Below are 17,227 nucleotides of genomic sequence, written 5' to 3'. Positions count from 1 at the left end.
AACAATGAATGTGCAAGGAACACCAGGAACCACACAATACGAGGGCTCAAACTACTAACGGTGCCCAAACTCTAATGACACCAGTCCAGAAAGCCAATGTGGCAATGATATGCCAATAACTCTGACTAGGGTTCTAAACTGCTCCACCAGAACTGATACACCAAATTCAAGAAGGCATGGAGAAGACAGATGCTGAACTGTTTCTTCAGGATAGGAACCCTGTGGAAGTTCAAGAAAGGTCCCCTGGCAATACATTATTCTGACAGTGCTGATGCACTGAACACAGGAGGCGCTGGGAAAGGCCTTGTTGCTCAACCAATCTGTTGGCTCTGACATACAAAAGCTGAGGTGGCATGGGTAGGACTCCCTGACACTGAGCTCCTGTATAGGCTCTTGTCCTTAGGAGGCATTGTTTGGTATTGAGTGGGGATGGAAAGATCCACACAACTGATGCACTGTGGAGAAGATCCCTTGCTACCAAACTTTGCCATAGGTGTCAATGCTTCAAGTCTGGTCTGGGGAACCAAGACAACTTCCCAATGCCTATACTCTCCACAGGCCAAGATTTACTTATCCTCAGGCACCAAGCTGAGGATCTACATGTGTTACCGATGCACAATATTACAGCTCCTAAGGAGCCAAATCAGAAGCAGGAAAGAAGCAGAAAAAGGATTACAGCAAGAACTGAAACTGTGTTGGTTGAATCTGCTGGGAACTTTTATTGGCTGACCACAGAACTGGAGCCTCAGAGACACTGGAAGCATGCTGACTAGTGCAGTGCTCTTAAACAAACTCACATGTGCCACATAGGGTCAAAAATCTTAAGAGCAAGGGGTTTTCCATCATAACTTATACTGAATGCATGAGGACCAAAGAGTGAGAATCCTGAACTCATGGTATCTTGAGAAAAAACACACTTTGGTAGCTCTATGTACTAATGACACTTTTTACTTACTAATATAATGTGGGGGCACATCAGTACTCAAGATCAAGAATTGCTCAAATGTGATTCTGTTCTCTCCACAGACTACTAGACATAGAACGTAAATATATCAAAACAGGCAGCACTGCATCCATATTGTGAGACTTGACATTTCAGTTTAATCTAGACAGTCATTCTGCATTATTTCCCTCACTACAGCAAAAGTACATTTCCAATTCAGCATTAGCAAGTGGTATAAAAGAGCCCTAAGTCAAATGTATAGAGCATAGACAGGAATAAATGGTCTAATCATCTGGAATTCAGCATGTGAACAGTAACTAACAAAAACTGAGAGGACCTTTAAAAAGAAAGCAGTTCCAGGAATCTAAGCTGCAATTTATTTAAAATCTCCGGATAAACAGTTTAAGACTTCTGGACTACCCCAAACAAATTAAGTTATCAAGGGAGCATTATAATCAAACTTATATTTTAACCAGATCAGATTCATTTCTAGTTCTCACACAAAAATAGTCTAAATTAAAAAAGGGTTCATTTGGATTACAAAAAAATAAGTTTAGTAATTACTTACTGGTATTCCTAAAAAGTTTTTAAAGTGATTTTTAAATTGCTTTATAAATTAATTTTATTTCATTTATATACTTAATGAATATTCAATATCCTCTGAAACAGGCATAAAAATCAAGAGACTTAAGATCTTACAGTAGTTCCTTTAAAATACATAATTCAAGCAATAATGAAGAAATACGGGAAACTGTTAAACAATCTAGAAACAATAAAACAATAAGCACATTTTACTTTTACAAACAAGTATTCTCAAGTGTGCATGCCAGGTGATGTGCACTGAATCCTTAGCAAATGGCATACTGTAAGCTCAACAGACTTTCTAGTGCTATTATCTTCCCTGAAAACCATAACATTTTCAGAAACAGTTTCAGTGTGCTGATACATTCACATAAGCACAATCCAATGAACTGGTAAAAAGGTAGGGATGTGAATAGAATAGAAGCTGTCCCCCCCCTTTTGGTTTTGAAACACAATAATAAAAAACTGGATGATTAAAAACATAACCCTGTGATCCCTCTTAATTAAAAAAAAAAAAATGACATTCACCACTAACTTAAAATCAACAAAAAGTTCCAGTATAAATGTTTAGCTGATTGTCTGTATTTTTAAACTTTTACAGAGGTAATGAAAATTAGTTACAACTAAATAAAACACTTTATTTTATGGAAATTGTTTTGAGTATATAGTTATGTCATCAATTTTGCAATTTTTAAAAATCAATGTAGAATTGATTTGAATCACAGGAAATGCTACACTGGATCAGACCAGTGGTCCATGTATGAGATGCATGTTGTATTAATTTAAATGGAATATATGGGCCAAAGGTGTTAACATTATCTAGTCACTGTCCAACATTAAACTGTGTTAAACGAGGTCCAGGGTTTGGTATACAGAGACTTCAGATCTCTTAATGCCATGGCAAACACTCCCTTAAAAAAAATTTTTAACTTTGTATTTAAAAAAAGGGGGGGGGGGGACCAGTTAAAGCATTTGAAATGTAAAGTATTAGGAAAGGCTTTCATTTAACAACATCCCTTATCCTTTAGCTGGAGTTTTTAGAAAGAAATCCCCCCTCTCTTCCCCTTGTTGACAGTCTCACATGGTAATAAAGATGGTAATATCTGGCCTTCTGGTGAAAAGAGAGGAAGAAGTTAGCTGAGACAGATTGGAGCTGCTGTTGTTGTTAAAGTCTGATCCCATTTCATTCCACATGGTGTTTGGGATTCAGCTGGAGCATAGAAGAGGTAATATCATCTGGGTCCCTCTTTCTCGCCCAGTTTGGTCAGGATATCTCTCAGGATCAGGATGACAAAGGCCCAGGGTCCCAGGAGATGGTGGGGGTGGCAGCCATGATGATGAAGCTCCCTCCAATAGCCAATTTCTCTCCCAAAGACTCTTTCTTTCAGGACCCACAAAGGGAATGGTGAGAAATATAGTCTACCCCCTCATCATTTTGTCCACCAACTAGGCCTAGTTTCTGACACGCCAATTTTGGTTCACTGATTTCTGGTCCACACTTTCCTTGTTTACCAAGTATGGTCTTAACACAGTTCTTGAGTTATATCAGTAGGCCTTTTAGCTTGGACTAATACAGTCTGTCTCCCTTTCTTGTCTTTTTCCATAAATATTTATTATAGATCATTGTGACATCTTATGAACTTTTACATACAGCTGAGCCCACAATTAGGATAAATTACTGTGCCCAATTATCACAACAGGAAACAGAACCAGATGCCTCAAAGGAATGTGAAAAACACCCCGTAGGGACAATTATGGAATAACCTGCCAATAAAGTGAGACTTCCTCCTAAGATGAGGCAGTTAGCAGCTGGTTTAATCCCATTAACCATTTTTAACACTTTTAACTCCCTTAACTCTTAAAAATATTTCATTTGCATATATTACCATATGAATATTTTTATCCATTTTTAGATTTAAGTTTATTGAATATCTTATTGTAGTATTATGAGAAAGAGTAGACTTTTTATACTATACTCTCAAGAATAGTAGAGCTTCCTATTCAAAAACCAGTCGGAGAACACTTCAACCTCCCTGGTCACTCAATTACAGACCTAAAAGTCGCAATACTCCAACAAAAAAAATTCAAAAACAGACTCCAATGAGAAACTGCAGAATTGGAATTAATTTGCAAACTGGACACCATTAAATTAGGCTTGAATAAAGACTGGGAGTGGATGGGTCATTACACAAAGTAAAAACTATTTCTCCATGCTAATTTTTCCCCTACTGTTACTCACACCTTCTTCTCAACTGTTGGAAATGGGCCATCCTGATTATCACTACAAAAGTTTTTTTTCTCCCGATAATAGCTCATCTTAATTGATTAGTCTTGTTATAGTTGGTATGGCAACACCCATTTTTTCATGTTCTCTGTGTGTGTATATATCTATATCTATATCTTCCTACTGTATTTTCCATTGCATTCATCTGATGAAGTGGGTTTTAGCTCACGAAAGCTTATGCCCAAATAAATTTGTTAGTCTCTACGGTGCCACAAGTACTCCTCGTTCTTTTTGCTGATACAGACTAACACGGCTACCACTCTGAAACCATTCATTATTTTGTATACCTCTGTCATAACACCCCTTATTTCCTCTGTAAATAGTCCCAGTCCTCTTGCATTTGAAAGTGTTTCCAGATTCCTTGTCATTCTCTTTGCCTCTCACAATACCCCTCAATTTCTGCTATATCAGTTTTTGAGATGAGATACACAGAATACAGTGTTAAATTTTAGTTAAGGGAACACAAAATGATTTATATATTGGAATTATAATATTTTCTGTATTATTTTCTCTCCCACTGTTTACACATACTAACATTTTGTTTGCTTTTTGGACTATTACCACCACACACTGAGCAGAGATCTTCATTCAGCTGGTCACAATGATGCCCAGGTCTTTAACCTGAGTTTACAGTTATTTTAGAACCCAGTAAGATGTATGAATAGCATAATCTATTCCTTCTAGTGTGCATTATCTTGCACATGTCAATATTGATTTTCAATCAATATCCTGCTGCCCATTCACCTAGCTTTGTTAAGTTCTTTTCAAATTCCTGATAACCTTGTCTAGTCTTAACTAACTGAAACAATCTTTTCATCTACAAGTTTTGCCACCTCACTCATTTTCCCATCATTGATAAGTATATTAAATACCACCAATCCTAGAACCTATCTTTGGGATACCCACTCAACATTTTGCCTTGCTGAAAACTGATAGAACATAGGCATAAACTATCTTACTTGATCCTGTAGTAAAACCATTCTGAATTTGTGATAGAAGCACTTTATACCAAGAATTACGACTCCTTTACAGAATCACTCAAAGAGAAGATAAGGGATATGGGGAAGCAAGTACTTATCAAACTATAAATATCATCAGCAAAAGGAAACGAGAAGGATACTAGCCAGTAAGATGGTGGGCAGTTTCATCTGTCAAAGCACAAGGTTGTGTAGAATTTTTATTTTAGAATGAAAATAAAGCCCCAAATATTAGTCCCTTTAAGGCCCCTTTCTATAGAGCTTACTTGTTATCCACTAAATAAAGGTGAAACCCAAAAGTAAATCAAATGATCTGGAGGATGGTGTGGACTGCACCCTCAGCAAATTTGCAGATGACACTAAACTGGGAGGAGAGGTAGATATGCTGGAAGGTAGGGATAGGATACAGAGAGACCTAGACAAATTGGAGGATTGGGCCAAAAGAAATCTGATGAGGTTCAACAAGCACAAGTGCAGAGTCCCGCACTTAGGACGGTAGAATTCAATGCACCGCTACAGACTAGGGACTGAATGGCTCGGCAGCAGTTCTACAGAAAAGGACCTAGGGGTTACAGTGGACGAGAAGCTGGATATGAGTCAACAGTGTGCCCTTGTTGCCAAGAAGGCCAATGGCATTTTGGGATATTTAAGTAGGGGCATTGCCAGCAGACAGAGGGACGTGATCGTTCCCCTCTATTTGACACTGGTGAGGCCTCATCTGGAGTACTGTGTCCAATTTTGGGCCCCACACTATAAGAAGGATGTGGAAAAATTGGAAAGAGTCCAGCAGAGGGCAACAAAAATGTTTAGGGGACTGGAACACATGAGTTATGAGGAGAGGCTGAGGGAACTGGGATTGTTTAGTCTGTGAAAGAGAAGAATGAAGGGGGATTTGATAGCTGCTTTCAACTACCTGAAAGGGGGTTCCAAAGAGGATGGCTCTAGACTGTTCTCAGTGGTAGCAGATGACAGAACAGGGAGTAATGGTCTCAAGTTGCAGTGGGGGAGATTTAGGTTGGATATTAGGAAAAACTTTTTCACTAGGAGGGTGATGAAACACTGGAATGCGTTACTTAGGGAGGTGGTGGAATCTTCTTCCTTAGAAGTTTTTCAGGTTAGGCTTGACAAAGCCCTGGCTGAGATGATTTAGTTGGGGATCGGTCCTGCTTTGAGCAGGGGGTTCGACTAGGTGACCTCCTGAGGTCCCTTCCAACCCTGATATTCTATGATATAAGGAGGGATGGACCTGCTGCTGCTCCCATTCTTCTCAACCATAGAGTCTAAAAAGACAAGGACTCTGTAGCAGAGGGGAAAGGAGGAGATAATGGAGCAAAATATCTTGAACACCAGAAGCGCAGCAAGATTTTAAAAGGTTTTGTAAAAGAGGACTGCAGCTATAAATTCTATGTCTCTGCCTGGGGGGACGGAGCAGCTGGGGGGGACGGAGGCATAACAAAGGGATTTTTCTTTTTTGAGCTGGAGTTTTCTCTACCTAAAGGCAGGGTAGTTAACCTTCTGCAGGGAAATTCACAGATGTGAAGAGGTTGGGTTTTGTTTTTTTTAGCTAAGAGCAGCTAGAGGGGTTTTTTGTCTATTTGCCTGGAGACAAAGGTGTTAGTCTTTTTTTTTAAAAGGATTTTTCTGTAGGCTGAGAATAGCTATCAGAGAACACAGGTATCAGGTTAAAGCACAGCAAAATTTTACAAGCCAGGGTTTGTTTTTTGTGGTTTTCTTTCTAACTCTTGGGTGTACAGTTAAAAACAGAGAGGCTAAGATGACAGAAACCAAGGCACAACACAATTGGAGTTAACCAGACTGGAGGTAGCGAAAGAGGCAGAAAAAGCCCTAGAGGCTGCCCACAAGAGAGCCATGGAGGCAAGGGAAAAAGAACTGGAGGAGAAGGAAAAAGAGGAAGCATGCACTGGAGATGGAGAAGGCAAAGGCTCAGCAGAATATACCAACAAACCCTAGCAATCCTTCTCCAGGTACCATTTCCCATCCCAGAAAGTTCCCCACCTACAAGGCAGGCAATGATACCGAGGCCTTCTCAGAAAATTTCAAAAGGGCCTGCCTTGGGTACAGCATTTCTACAGACCTATACATGGTAGAGCTGAGGCTGCAGCTCAGTGGACCCTTTGCTGAGGTGGTGGCTGAAATGCCTAAGGAACACATGAACAATTATGAACTGTTTAAAACCCAGGCGAGAGTCAAAATGGGGCTAACACCCGAGCATTCCCGTCGGTGGTTCAGAGCCCGAAGGTGGAAACCAGACGTGTCATTTACCCGACATGCCTACCACATTGTGAAACATTGGGATGCCTGGATATCAGAAGCAAATGTTAAATCTCCAGAAGATTTGCCCTTCCTAATGCAAATGGAGCAGTTCTTAGAGGGTGTTCCTAAGGAAATAGAAAGATACATCCTAGATGGGAAGCCCAAAACTGTAATCGAGGCGGGGGAGATTGGAGCCAAATGGGTGGAAGTGGCAGAAAAGAAAAAAACTGGTTGCAGTTGGAGCGGATACCAGAAGGGACAACCTCAGACCACACCCAACTACCGGGGGCAGCCCAAGGCTTCACCTACCCCCCAAGGAACCCTCCAGACACCTTATCGTCCCGCCACACCGTTCTCCACCAACCCACCTCGCCCCAGTGACCCGTCAGCTGGCCGATGTTTTAAATGTAACTAGCTGGGGCATGTAAAGACCAACTGCCCCAAGAACCCCAACAGATTACAGTTCATTGCACTGGAATCACACCAGAGGTCCTCAGGCCCAGATACCTCCCAGATACCCTCAGAGCAGAGGGAAACTGTGAGTGAGGGTGGGAAGAAGGATACCACGTGGAGGGACATCAGAGCACAAGTGTCAGCTATCCATGCTTCCTTAGTGGACTCCAATTTAATTGATCCAGAGGTCCAAGTGATGATTCAACCCTTCAAGTCAAACTCTTTTGACTTGCCTACAGCCTAGTTGCCGGTCCAGTACTAGGGCTGGTCAGGAACATGGACTTTTGCAGTCTATGATGATTATCCCATCCTCATGCTGTTGGGGGAAGACTTGGCCAATCATGTGAAGCTAGCCAAGAGGGTGGGAATGGTCACCCGCAGCCAGGCTAAGCAAGCTGTCACACCTAGCTCTGTTCCGGAAACTTCTACCAGGACCCGGTCAGAGGTGATGGAACTGGACCCCATGCCAACATCTGCAACAGCAGTAGTGGACCCAGTCACAGAGACCCAAACAGAGCCAGTCCCAGAACCAGAACCAGCGGAACAACCAACACCAGAACCATTGCCAGCACTGAATCCAGTACTTGCAACCCCAAAACCAGAAGGCCTCACTGAACCTGCACTGGCAGCAGCAGATAACCCTACACAAGAGGCTCAGCCGGAGCCTGAACCCCAACATAGTGCACCAGCAGAGAACAGTTCACAGTCAGTCAACGGAAACAGCCCTGTCATCTTCATCGCTTCCAGAGGGACCAAGCCCAGGTCCACAATCCAATGAGGAACTGATGTCTCCAGCATCAAGAGAACAGTTCCAGACCGAACAGGAAGCAGATGAAAGCCTCCAGAGAGCTTGGACGGTGGCACGGAGCAACCCACCACCTCTCAGCTCTTCTAATCAATCCAGGTTTGTTGTAGAAAGAGGACTTTTATACAAGGAAACTCTTTCTGGTGGACACCAGGAAGACTGGCATCCTCACAGACAGTTGGTAGATCCAACTAAACACCGGGTAAAGCTATTAAGCTTAGACCACGATCATCCTAGTGGCCATGCTGGGGTGAACAGAACCAAAGACCATTTGGGAAAGTTGTTCCACTGGGAGGGATGTTTCTACTTATGTCCGGTCTTGTGAGGTGTGCCAAAGAGTGGGAAAACCCCAAGACCAGGTCAAAGCCCCTCTCCAGCCACTCCCCAGCATTGAGGTTCCATTTCAGCGAGTGGCTGTGGATATTCTGGGTCCTTTTCCGAAAAAAAACACCCAGAGGAAAGCAGTACATACTGACTTGCATGGATTTTGCCACCCGATGGCCAGAAGCAGTAGCTCTAAGCAACACCAGGGCTAAAAGTGTGTGCCAGGCACTAACAGACATTTTTGCCAGGGTAGGTTGGCCCTCCAACATCCTCACAGATGCAGGAACTATGGAAAGCCTTTGGGAAGCTCCTGGGGTGAATCACTTGGTTGCCACCCCCTTACCATCATCAAACGAATGGCCTGGTGGAGAAGTTTAATGGAACTTTGGGGGCCATGATATGTAAATCTGTAAATGAGCACTCCAATGATTGGGACCTAGTGTTGCAGCAGTTGCTCTTTGCCTACAGAGCTGTACCACATCCCAGTTTAGGGTTTTCACCATTTGAACTTGTATATGGCTGCGAGGTTAAGGGGCCATTACAGTTGGTGAAGCAGCAATGGGAGGGATTTATACCTTCTCCAGGAACTAACATTCTGGACTTTGTAACCAACCTACAAAACACCCTCCGAATCTCTTTAGCCCTTGCTAAAGAAAACCTACAGGATGCTCAAAAAGAGCAAAAAGCCTGGTATGATAAACATGCCAGAGAGTGTTCCTTCAAATTCAGGGACCAGGTCATGGTCTTAAAGGCGCTCCAGGCCCATAAAATGGAAGCGTCGTGGGAAGGGCCATTCACGGACCAAGAACGCCTGGGAGCTGTTAATTACCTCATAGCATTCCCCACCTCCAACTGAAAGCCTAAGGTGTACCATATTAATTCTCTAAAGCCCTTTTATTCCAGAGAATTAAAGGTTTGTCAGTTTACAGCCCAGGGAGGAGATGATGCTGAGTGGCCTGAAGGTGTCCACTATGAAAGGAAAAGTGATGGTAGCGTGGAAGAGGTGAACCTCTCCATGACCCTTGGGCGTATGCAGTGACAGCAGATCAAGGAGCTGTGCACTAGCTACACGCCGACGTTCTCAGCCACCCCAGGACTGACTGAACAGGCATACCACTCCATTGACACAGGTAATGCTCACCCAATTAAAGCCCAACCTTATCGGGTGTCTCCTCAAGCTAAAACTGCTATAGAACAGGAGATCCACGGTATGCTACACATGGGTGTAATCCACCCCTCTGGCAGTGCATGGCCATCTCCAGTGGTTCTAGTTCCCAAACCAGATGGGGAGATACGTTTTTGCGTGGACTACCGTAAGCTAAATGCTGTAACTCACCCAGACAACTATCTAATGCTACGCACAGATGAACTATTGGAGAAACTGGGACGAACCCAGTTCATCTCTACCTTGGACTTAACCAAGGGGTACTGGCAGGTACTGCTAGATAAATCCGCCAAGGAAAGGTCAGCCTTTACCACATATGTCGGGCTGTATGAATTTAATGTGCTCCCTTTCAGTCTGCGGAATGCACCCGCCACCTTCCAAAGACTTGTAGATGGTCTCCTAGCGGGATTGAGAGAACGTGCAGTCGCTTACCTTGACAATGCGGCCATATTTTTTTATTTCTGGGCAGACCACCTGGAACATCTACAAAAAGTCTTTGAGTGCATAAGGGAGGCAGGACTAACTGTTAAGGCTAAGAAGTGTCAAATAGGCCTAAACAGAGTGACTTACCTTGGACACCAGGTGGGTCAAGGAACTATCAACCCCCTACAGGCCAAAGTGGATGCTATCCAAAAGTGGCCTGTCCCAAAGTCAAAGAAACAGGTCCAATCCTTCTTAGGCTTGGCTGGATATTACAGGCGATTTGTATCGCAATACAGCCAAATCGCACCCCACTGACAGACCTAACCCAAAACGAAACAGCCACATGCAGTTCAGTGGACTGAAGAGTGTCAGAAGGCCTTTAACCAGCTTCAAGCAACACTCATGTCTGACCCTGTGCTAAGGGCCCCAGACTTTGACAAACCGTTCCTAGTAACCACAGATGCGTCCGAATGTGGTGTGGGAGCAGTCTTAATGCAGGAAGGATCGAAACAAGAGTTCCATCCTGTCGTGTTTCTCAGCAAGAAGCTGTCCGAGAGTGAAAGCCACTGGTCAATCAGTGAAAAGGAATGTTACGCCATTGTCTACGCTCTGGAAAAGCTACGCCCATACGTTTAGGGACGCCGTTTCCACCTGCAGACCGACCATGCTGCGCTACAGTGGCTTCATACCGCCATAGGAAATAACAAAAAACTTATTCGGTGGAGTTTAGCTCTCCAAAATTTTGATTTTGACATACAACACATCTCAGGAGCTTCTAACAAAGTGGCTGATGCACTCTCCCGTGAAAGTTTCCCAGAATCAACAGGTTAAAATCGTCCTTGAGATGTGGAAAATATTGTTAGTCTTTATACACTTGGTAGTATATTTAAAGGTGCATGTGTCTTATTAACTCTGTTTTCTCCTAGAGCTCCAGGAAGAAATCACAGCCAGTGTTTCACCCTATCTGTGATTTGGGGAGCATGTCACAAATATAAAGGAAAGGGTAACCACCTTTCTGTCCACAGTGCGATAAAATCCCTCCTGGCCAGAGGAAAAACCGTTTCACCTGTAAAGGGTTAAGAAGCTAAGATAACCTCGCTGGCACCTGACCAAAATGACCAATGAGGGGACAAGATACTTTCAAAGCTGGAGGTGAGGGGGGGAACAAAGGGTCTGGCTGTCTGTGTGATGCTTTTGCCGGGAACAGATCAGGAATGCAGCTCAGAACTCCTGTAAAAAGTTAGTAAGTAATCTAGCTAGAAATGCGTTTGATTTCGTTTTTTAATGTCTGGTAAAATAGCTGTGTTGAATGGAATGTATATTCCTGTTTTTGTGTCTTTTTGTAACTTAAGGTTTTGCCTAGAGGGATTCTCTATGTTTTGAATCGGATTACCCTGTAAAGTATTTATCATCCTGATTTTTACAGAGGTGATTCTTTTACTTTTTCTTTAATTAAAATTCTTTTTTTAAGAACCTGATTGATATTTCATTGTTCTTAAGATCCAAGGGTTTGGGTCTGTGTTCACCTGTACAAATTGGTGAGGATTTTTATCAAGCTTTCCCCAGGAAAGGGGGTGTAGGGCTTGGGGGGATATTTTGCGGGGGGGGGGGTGTGGGGGGTGGAAGACATCTCCATGTGGGCTCTTTCCCTGTTTTTTGTTTAACACGCTTGGTGGTGGCAGCATAGGGTTCAAGGACAAGGCAAAGTTTGTACCTTGAGGAAGTTTTTAACTTAAGATGGTAAGAATAAGCTTAGGGGGTCTTTCATGCAGGTCCCCACATCTGTACCCTAGAGTTCAGAGTGGGGAAGGAACCTTGACAAGGTCTGTCAACCTGGGAAGGTGGAGACGTGACTTCACAGATAGGCAAATCAGATTGGGGAATCGTACCTGCCTCAGACATGATAGAGCTATGAGAATAAGTTAATGCTCTTTCCTGTTTCAGGACCCCAAGGAGCAGCGGTGTTGCATGACAGACATATAGCAGCGTTTGAGGCAAAGGAGTGAGAAAGGCAATTTCCAGAGAGTTACAACCAAAACCTCCCCTTGAGTAGAAAAGTTTGCATTTCATGTTGGACAGTGTTGTGAAGAGATGTCTCTGAGATGGTGTAGAAGATAAAGAAGTTCCAAAATACAGAATCACTTAGTTCCCATTCATGATTTTGACAGAAAAGTCTTCTCAAGGTGTCTGCTATAGTGTTCTCCAGCCCTGCAAAATGGACTGCTGAGAGGTCTATTCGGTGCAGTATGCACCAATTCCAAAGTTGTATTGATTCTGCACATAATGGCTTTGATTTTACTCCTCCCTGGTGGTTTATATAGTACATTGTTGCCCTGCTGTCCATCATAACTTTTATTATATAACCCCTGTTCCTGGGTAGGAAATGAAGGTATATCCAACCGTCTGAGTTCTAATAGGTTGAATGAAGGGATGACTTCTGTGGAGTCCATTTGCCTTGTGCCATGAAGTCTCCGAGGTGAGTTTCCCAACCTAACAGTGAGGTTTCTGTGGTGATGACTTTTGTAGGGGAAAAGAATGGGTCTCCCACACAAACTGAGGAATCCCTCAGGTGGTGGAAGGACCTGCGGACTCTCTGATGAACCAACATTCACACAGACAGGTAGTGCTTGTTGGGAGTATAATGGCTTTGAGATAGCTTTGTAGGCATCAAGAATGGAGTCTGGCATGGGGTATTATAAATGTGCAGGTGGCCACATAGCCTAGAAGTTGAAGGAAAGACCTTGCTATGGTCTAAGGACTCTGCTGCACAGAGGAAATGAGGTTGCACAACATGACAAACCTGGTATGTCACTGTGACAGGGTAACCCTGAGCCAGCCCTCTGTCACACCAGCTCCAATCAGGAAAGGGGAACTGGAGCTGGCTGAGTAAGCCCAGGCCTAAATGGCAAATAGGGGACAGCTGCCAGCCTCGTTAGCAAGGGGCTACATAAAGGCTGGCAGGAAGGAAGCCAGGGAAGAGAAAAGGGAGGAGCTAGAGGCCCCCTCCCCTGTTGGCTGCAAAAGCTAGCAGTCCCTGAGGCTGTGAGCCTGACGCTGTCTGTATCTACAAGGTGGTGGGAACTTGTACTGTAAATAAAGAGCACGGGTGATTGCACCAAAGCAGAGATCTCTTGCTGGTTTGTTGGTGCAGAAGAGGCAGAAGATAGAGGGGCCTGCCTGCACCCTATTACAGCCATGCTGGTCATCTAGTCCAGGATGGTTCCGATCAAGTTGATATGTTAGACAAGTGTTGCTGTCGATTTTTCTGCATTGAGACAAAGACCCAGTGACTGGAAGAGGGCTAGGGGCCTTGTTGATTGCTGACTGAACCTCTGGAAGGAACAAACTTTGAGGAGTCAATTCTCCAGGTAGGGGAGTATGACTATTCCCAGCTGTCAAAGATGGGCTGCAACTACTGAGAAGACCTTTGTAAAGACCCTTGGAGTGGCCAAAAGGCTGAAAGGAAGAACTCTGCACTCATAGTGCCCACAATGCACTGCACTCCTTGCCCACAATGAACTGTCGGAAGTATCTGTGGCACAGAGGCACAGCAACATGGAAGTAATGTAGTCCATAGGGCTAGCTTGCCTTTATTATATTCTCTGTCTTGCTTTCATTATATTCTGTCTTTTATTATAGTCAGCAGTAATGCAAGGAACTTACAGGCCTGTACCCTGTAAGACACTGGCTTCAGCAGTTAGCCTAAGGCTTGAGGTCTATGAACTCTGGCACAGACAAATGACCTAATGGTCACCCCTAAGTTTTGAGGAACTGGAAACAGAATGCGTGACGCCAACAAACCAGCTCAGGTTAAAATTAACAGGCCAGTTCACTTGTGTGTAACCTTTAAAGGCATGTCAAGGGGCAGTGCAATGCTGTCAGGCTAATTCAATTGTGTGTTTGTATCAAAGGGATGTTAAATGGGCTAGCAGACACCAGTCCTTTCACTTGTGTTGATAAGAGATCAAGGAAAATGTGGATGGTATTGTTTTCATCTGTCTGTATCCTGTACTCAATCAACCTTCAGATCAAAGATGTGTATATACTGCACGAAACTAATGATATTACCTGTATTGTCTTCAATTATCTAGCCCTGTTATAATGAATGGCCAGCAATTACCTTACCTAAATCAATATACATTGTGGATTGTGTGTATACATGGGAAGTAGAAGGTTAACTTCAAAGCGGGTGTGGTTGGTTTCACAATAGAGATTCAGACTGTTTGAATTACCTATTCTTCATCAAAGGAAATTCCCACATGGTAATAACGATGGTCAGCTTGCTAGCCTGTTTTAACTATAAAAAGAGAAGCCTTGGGCATGATCCTGCCATCTCTAATCTGCTGAATTCTAAACAGGGGGAGTTTTGAGCCACTGGACTGAAATCCCCAAAAAGCTAGTTTTGGGAAAGCCCTGAAAGACTAATGGAGAATTAGCAGACACGGTATCTCTGCAATCAAGTGGACTCATATATTCTGATTTAACTGTAATGTATTTTATCTGCTTTTAACCTTTCCAATAACTCATTTCTTTTTCTTAATTAATATATATTTAGTTAGTTTACTAAGGATTAGCTAACGGCGCTGTTGTTGATGATATCCTGAAGTATCCAGGGAACTTGGGTGAGTGACCAACGCTTTGGGGCTGGAAAAACCTAATGTGTGGCCGCTTTGGTTTTAATAATCTAACATCATAAGACCCAGTTTGCCTGGCTGTCTGTACTCTGTGGTAAACTAGTACAATAATCCACGAGTACCCTTTTATTACTGGCGTGGTGAAATCTAATGATAGAATATACCACCGGTTTGAGGTGTCTGCCCTATTTTCTGGCAGTCTGTCCTGAGTCTGGGCATTCTCATCTGTGGCCCACTCTAGGCATGGCGACACGGGGGGGGGCAGGAGTGGGGGCGGGATTTTGTCCATAATGACATCAGCCAGCCACAGGAACATGAGCTAACACCAGTTTTTGGATAGAACATCCATAAATGTCTGACCACAAGAGTGCCATGGCAATGAGCTGACATACATGATAATAAGTTGAGATCATTAATATGCTAACCTACAAGAGAATGACACCCCAACATTAGTAGGGTGAGGAAATACAAATAAGAGAGGAGAAACCCCTCCTGAATATGCATTAGACAGAGTGGTGTCAGTGTAACATAAAAGCTGTATCCCAGCCTGTGCTCAGGAGGTGGGGAGGGGGGGGAGAGAGAGAAATGTAGTCCTTGGGAGGAAAGTGATGGTGATGAGGAAGATAATGGCCAACATCACAAGTTGTTCTGAAGGGATGTTGTGAGTATATGGATGTTCAGATGTACATTTTGTATTATCTCTATCTACCTTACTGAATTGGTTTGTGATTTTGCTAAACGTATTAATAAACTATTGTAAATATAGAAGGGTTCCTATACAGTCAGAGTGTTGCAACTGTGCTTACAGGGGGTCCCAACTACACAGTAATTTTAATAATACTGAGCCTGATCTTGGGACAAGAATCTGTAAAACCTCGAAGTGATAACGGGGAATTCTTAAGTACAGTAGATCCTCAAAGATACGAACACCAGAGTTACGGACTGACTGGTCAACCAGACACCATCAGGCAGCAGCAGAGACAAAAACAAAAAAACAGCAAATACTGTACCTGTATTGCACCTTAGAGGTAGGCACATCTGGGCTGCCCGTCTCCTCCCCCACCACATGGGGGGCAGGCACTTACAGGTAGGAGGTGAAGATGGTGGGTTTCACAGACATAGTTGTGAGACCCAGAGCAGGAGCAGTGCTGGGGTCTGTGGCTTTCCTGTAAATCAGAGACACAGGTTCCCTCCTCCCCTTTCCCAAGCTCCTGCTGGAACCTGGCCTGGAATGTTTGCTGCTGGAACCCAAGCTCCTGCCTATATGCTGCGCTCTGGAGGAGCTGCTCAGTTTTAAAGGGCACCATGTGCCCACTGACACTGCGGTGCCCCAGGGTGCCTCACTCATCACTCTTGCAGCCAAGCGGCTAGAACCAGCCACCTACGCACACATTCACCCACTGGGCAGCCACTTACAGGTAGGAGGTGAAGATGCTGAAGTTTGCAGGCACAACTGTGAGCCTCCGCTCTGAGCAGTCCGCCCTGAGGAGCATCCCATAATGGTTTGTTCTGAGTTACGAACAACCTCCATTCCCAAGGTGTCCGTAATTCTGAGGTTCTACTGTAATCAATATAACACAACCTATAAATCAAGCTACAGTATGAATCCTAGAGGTTCAGGGCAATGAATCAGTCTCCCAAACCTAAAGTTGAAATTATTGCTGCAGGGCTTACCATCCTGTGCATGGATAAAATGTATTCTAAGTCCTGAGATCCAAGATCTGTCTCCATTCTCCTTTTTTCTTGGGGCCTAAGTAGTAATAGGAATAGAAACATTTTCTGCTAAAGTTGGGAGGAACTTGTGGGATTGTACCCTCCTGTCTTTAGAGACTCTTGAGAGATGAGTCCCCGAAATGGGACTGGGAGTGGAGAAGGGGGGTGGAACTGAATTAGGTAGAATAGCCCGTGGAAACTACTGTGATACTTGTCCAAAGTAATGACGTCCCAGAACAGTAGGAAATGGGAGAGGCAGTCCCCATAGGGTAGATGGAAGGAAAGGCAATGGAGTGATTCATGAATATCTTCCAGTGGGTCAAACTGGTCACTTGGGAGGCAACAGAGAAAGATGGCCCCTGCTTGTGGACCCTGGGCCTCTTTTGGGGAGGTTTGGTCCATCTCTGGGAGGTGAAATACTGTACTGGGAGAGATCACTGGGTTGTCTGTGATCTACATTTTCTTTTTGTTGTAGTAGCGTAGATGCCTAGGGATCGCAATGTTGCCCTAGAGTCCTTGAGAGAGTGGAGAGACCTGTCCATGCTGCCACTAAAGAGTATGGCTCCTTCAAAGAAAAAATTCTCCACTATGTGCTGTACTTCCCTGGGGAGACCAGAGGACTGCAGCCTTGGAGTCTGAGGCATAATTAT

The 17,227-nt window shown here is 43.8% G+C and overlaps 1 protein-coding gene across 1 annotated transcript in view; it reads right to left on the bottom strand.

Moving 5' to 3' along the window:
• COG6 (component of oligomeric golgi complex 6) overlaps nt 1-17,227 on the bottom strand; it is a 101,517-nt gene that overhangs the window by 15,719 nt on the left and 68,571 nt on the right. The window lies entirely within an intron of this gene.

This window comes from Eretmochelys imbricata, chromosome 1 (assembly GCF_965152235.1).
Source record: "Eretmochelys imbricata isolate rEreImb1 chromosome 1, rEreImb1.hap1, whole genome shotgun sequence".
Lineage (NCBI taxonomy): Eukaryota > Metazoa > Chordata > Testudines > Cheloniidae > Eretmochelys > Eretmochelys imbricata.
The sequence above is the reverse complement of the archived record's forward strand: the minus strand, read 5'-3'. Positions and strand labels throughout refer to the sequence as shown.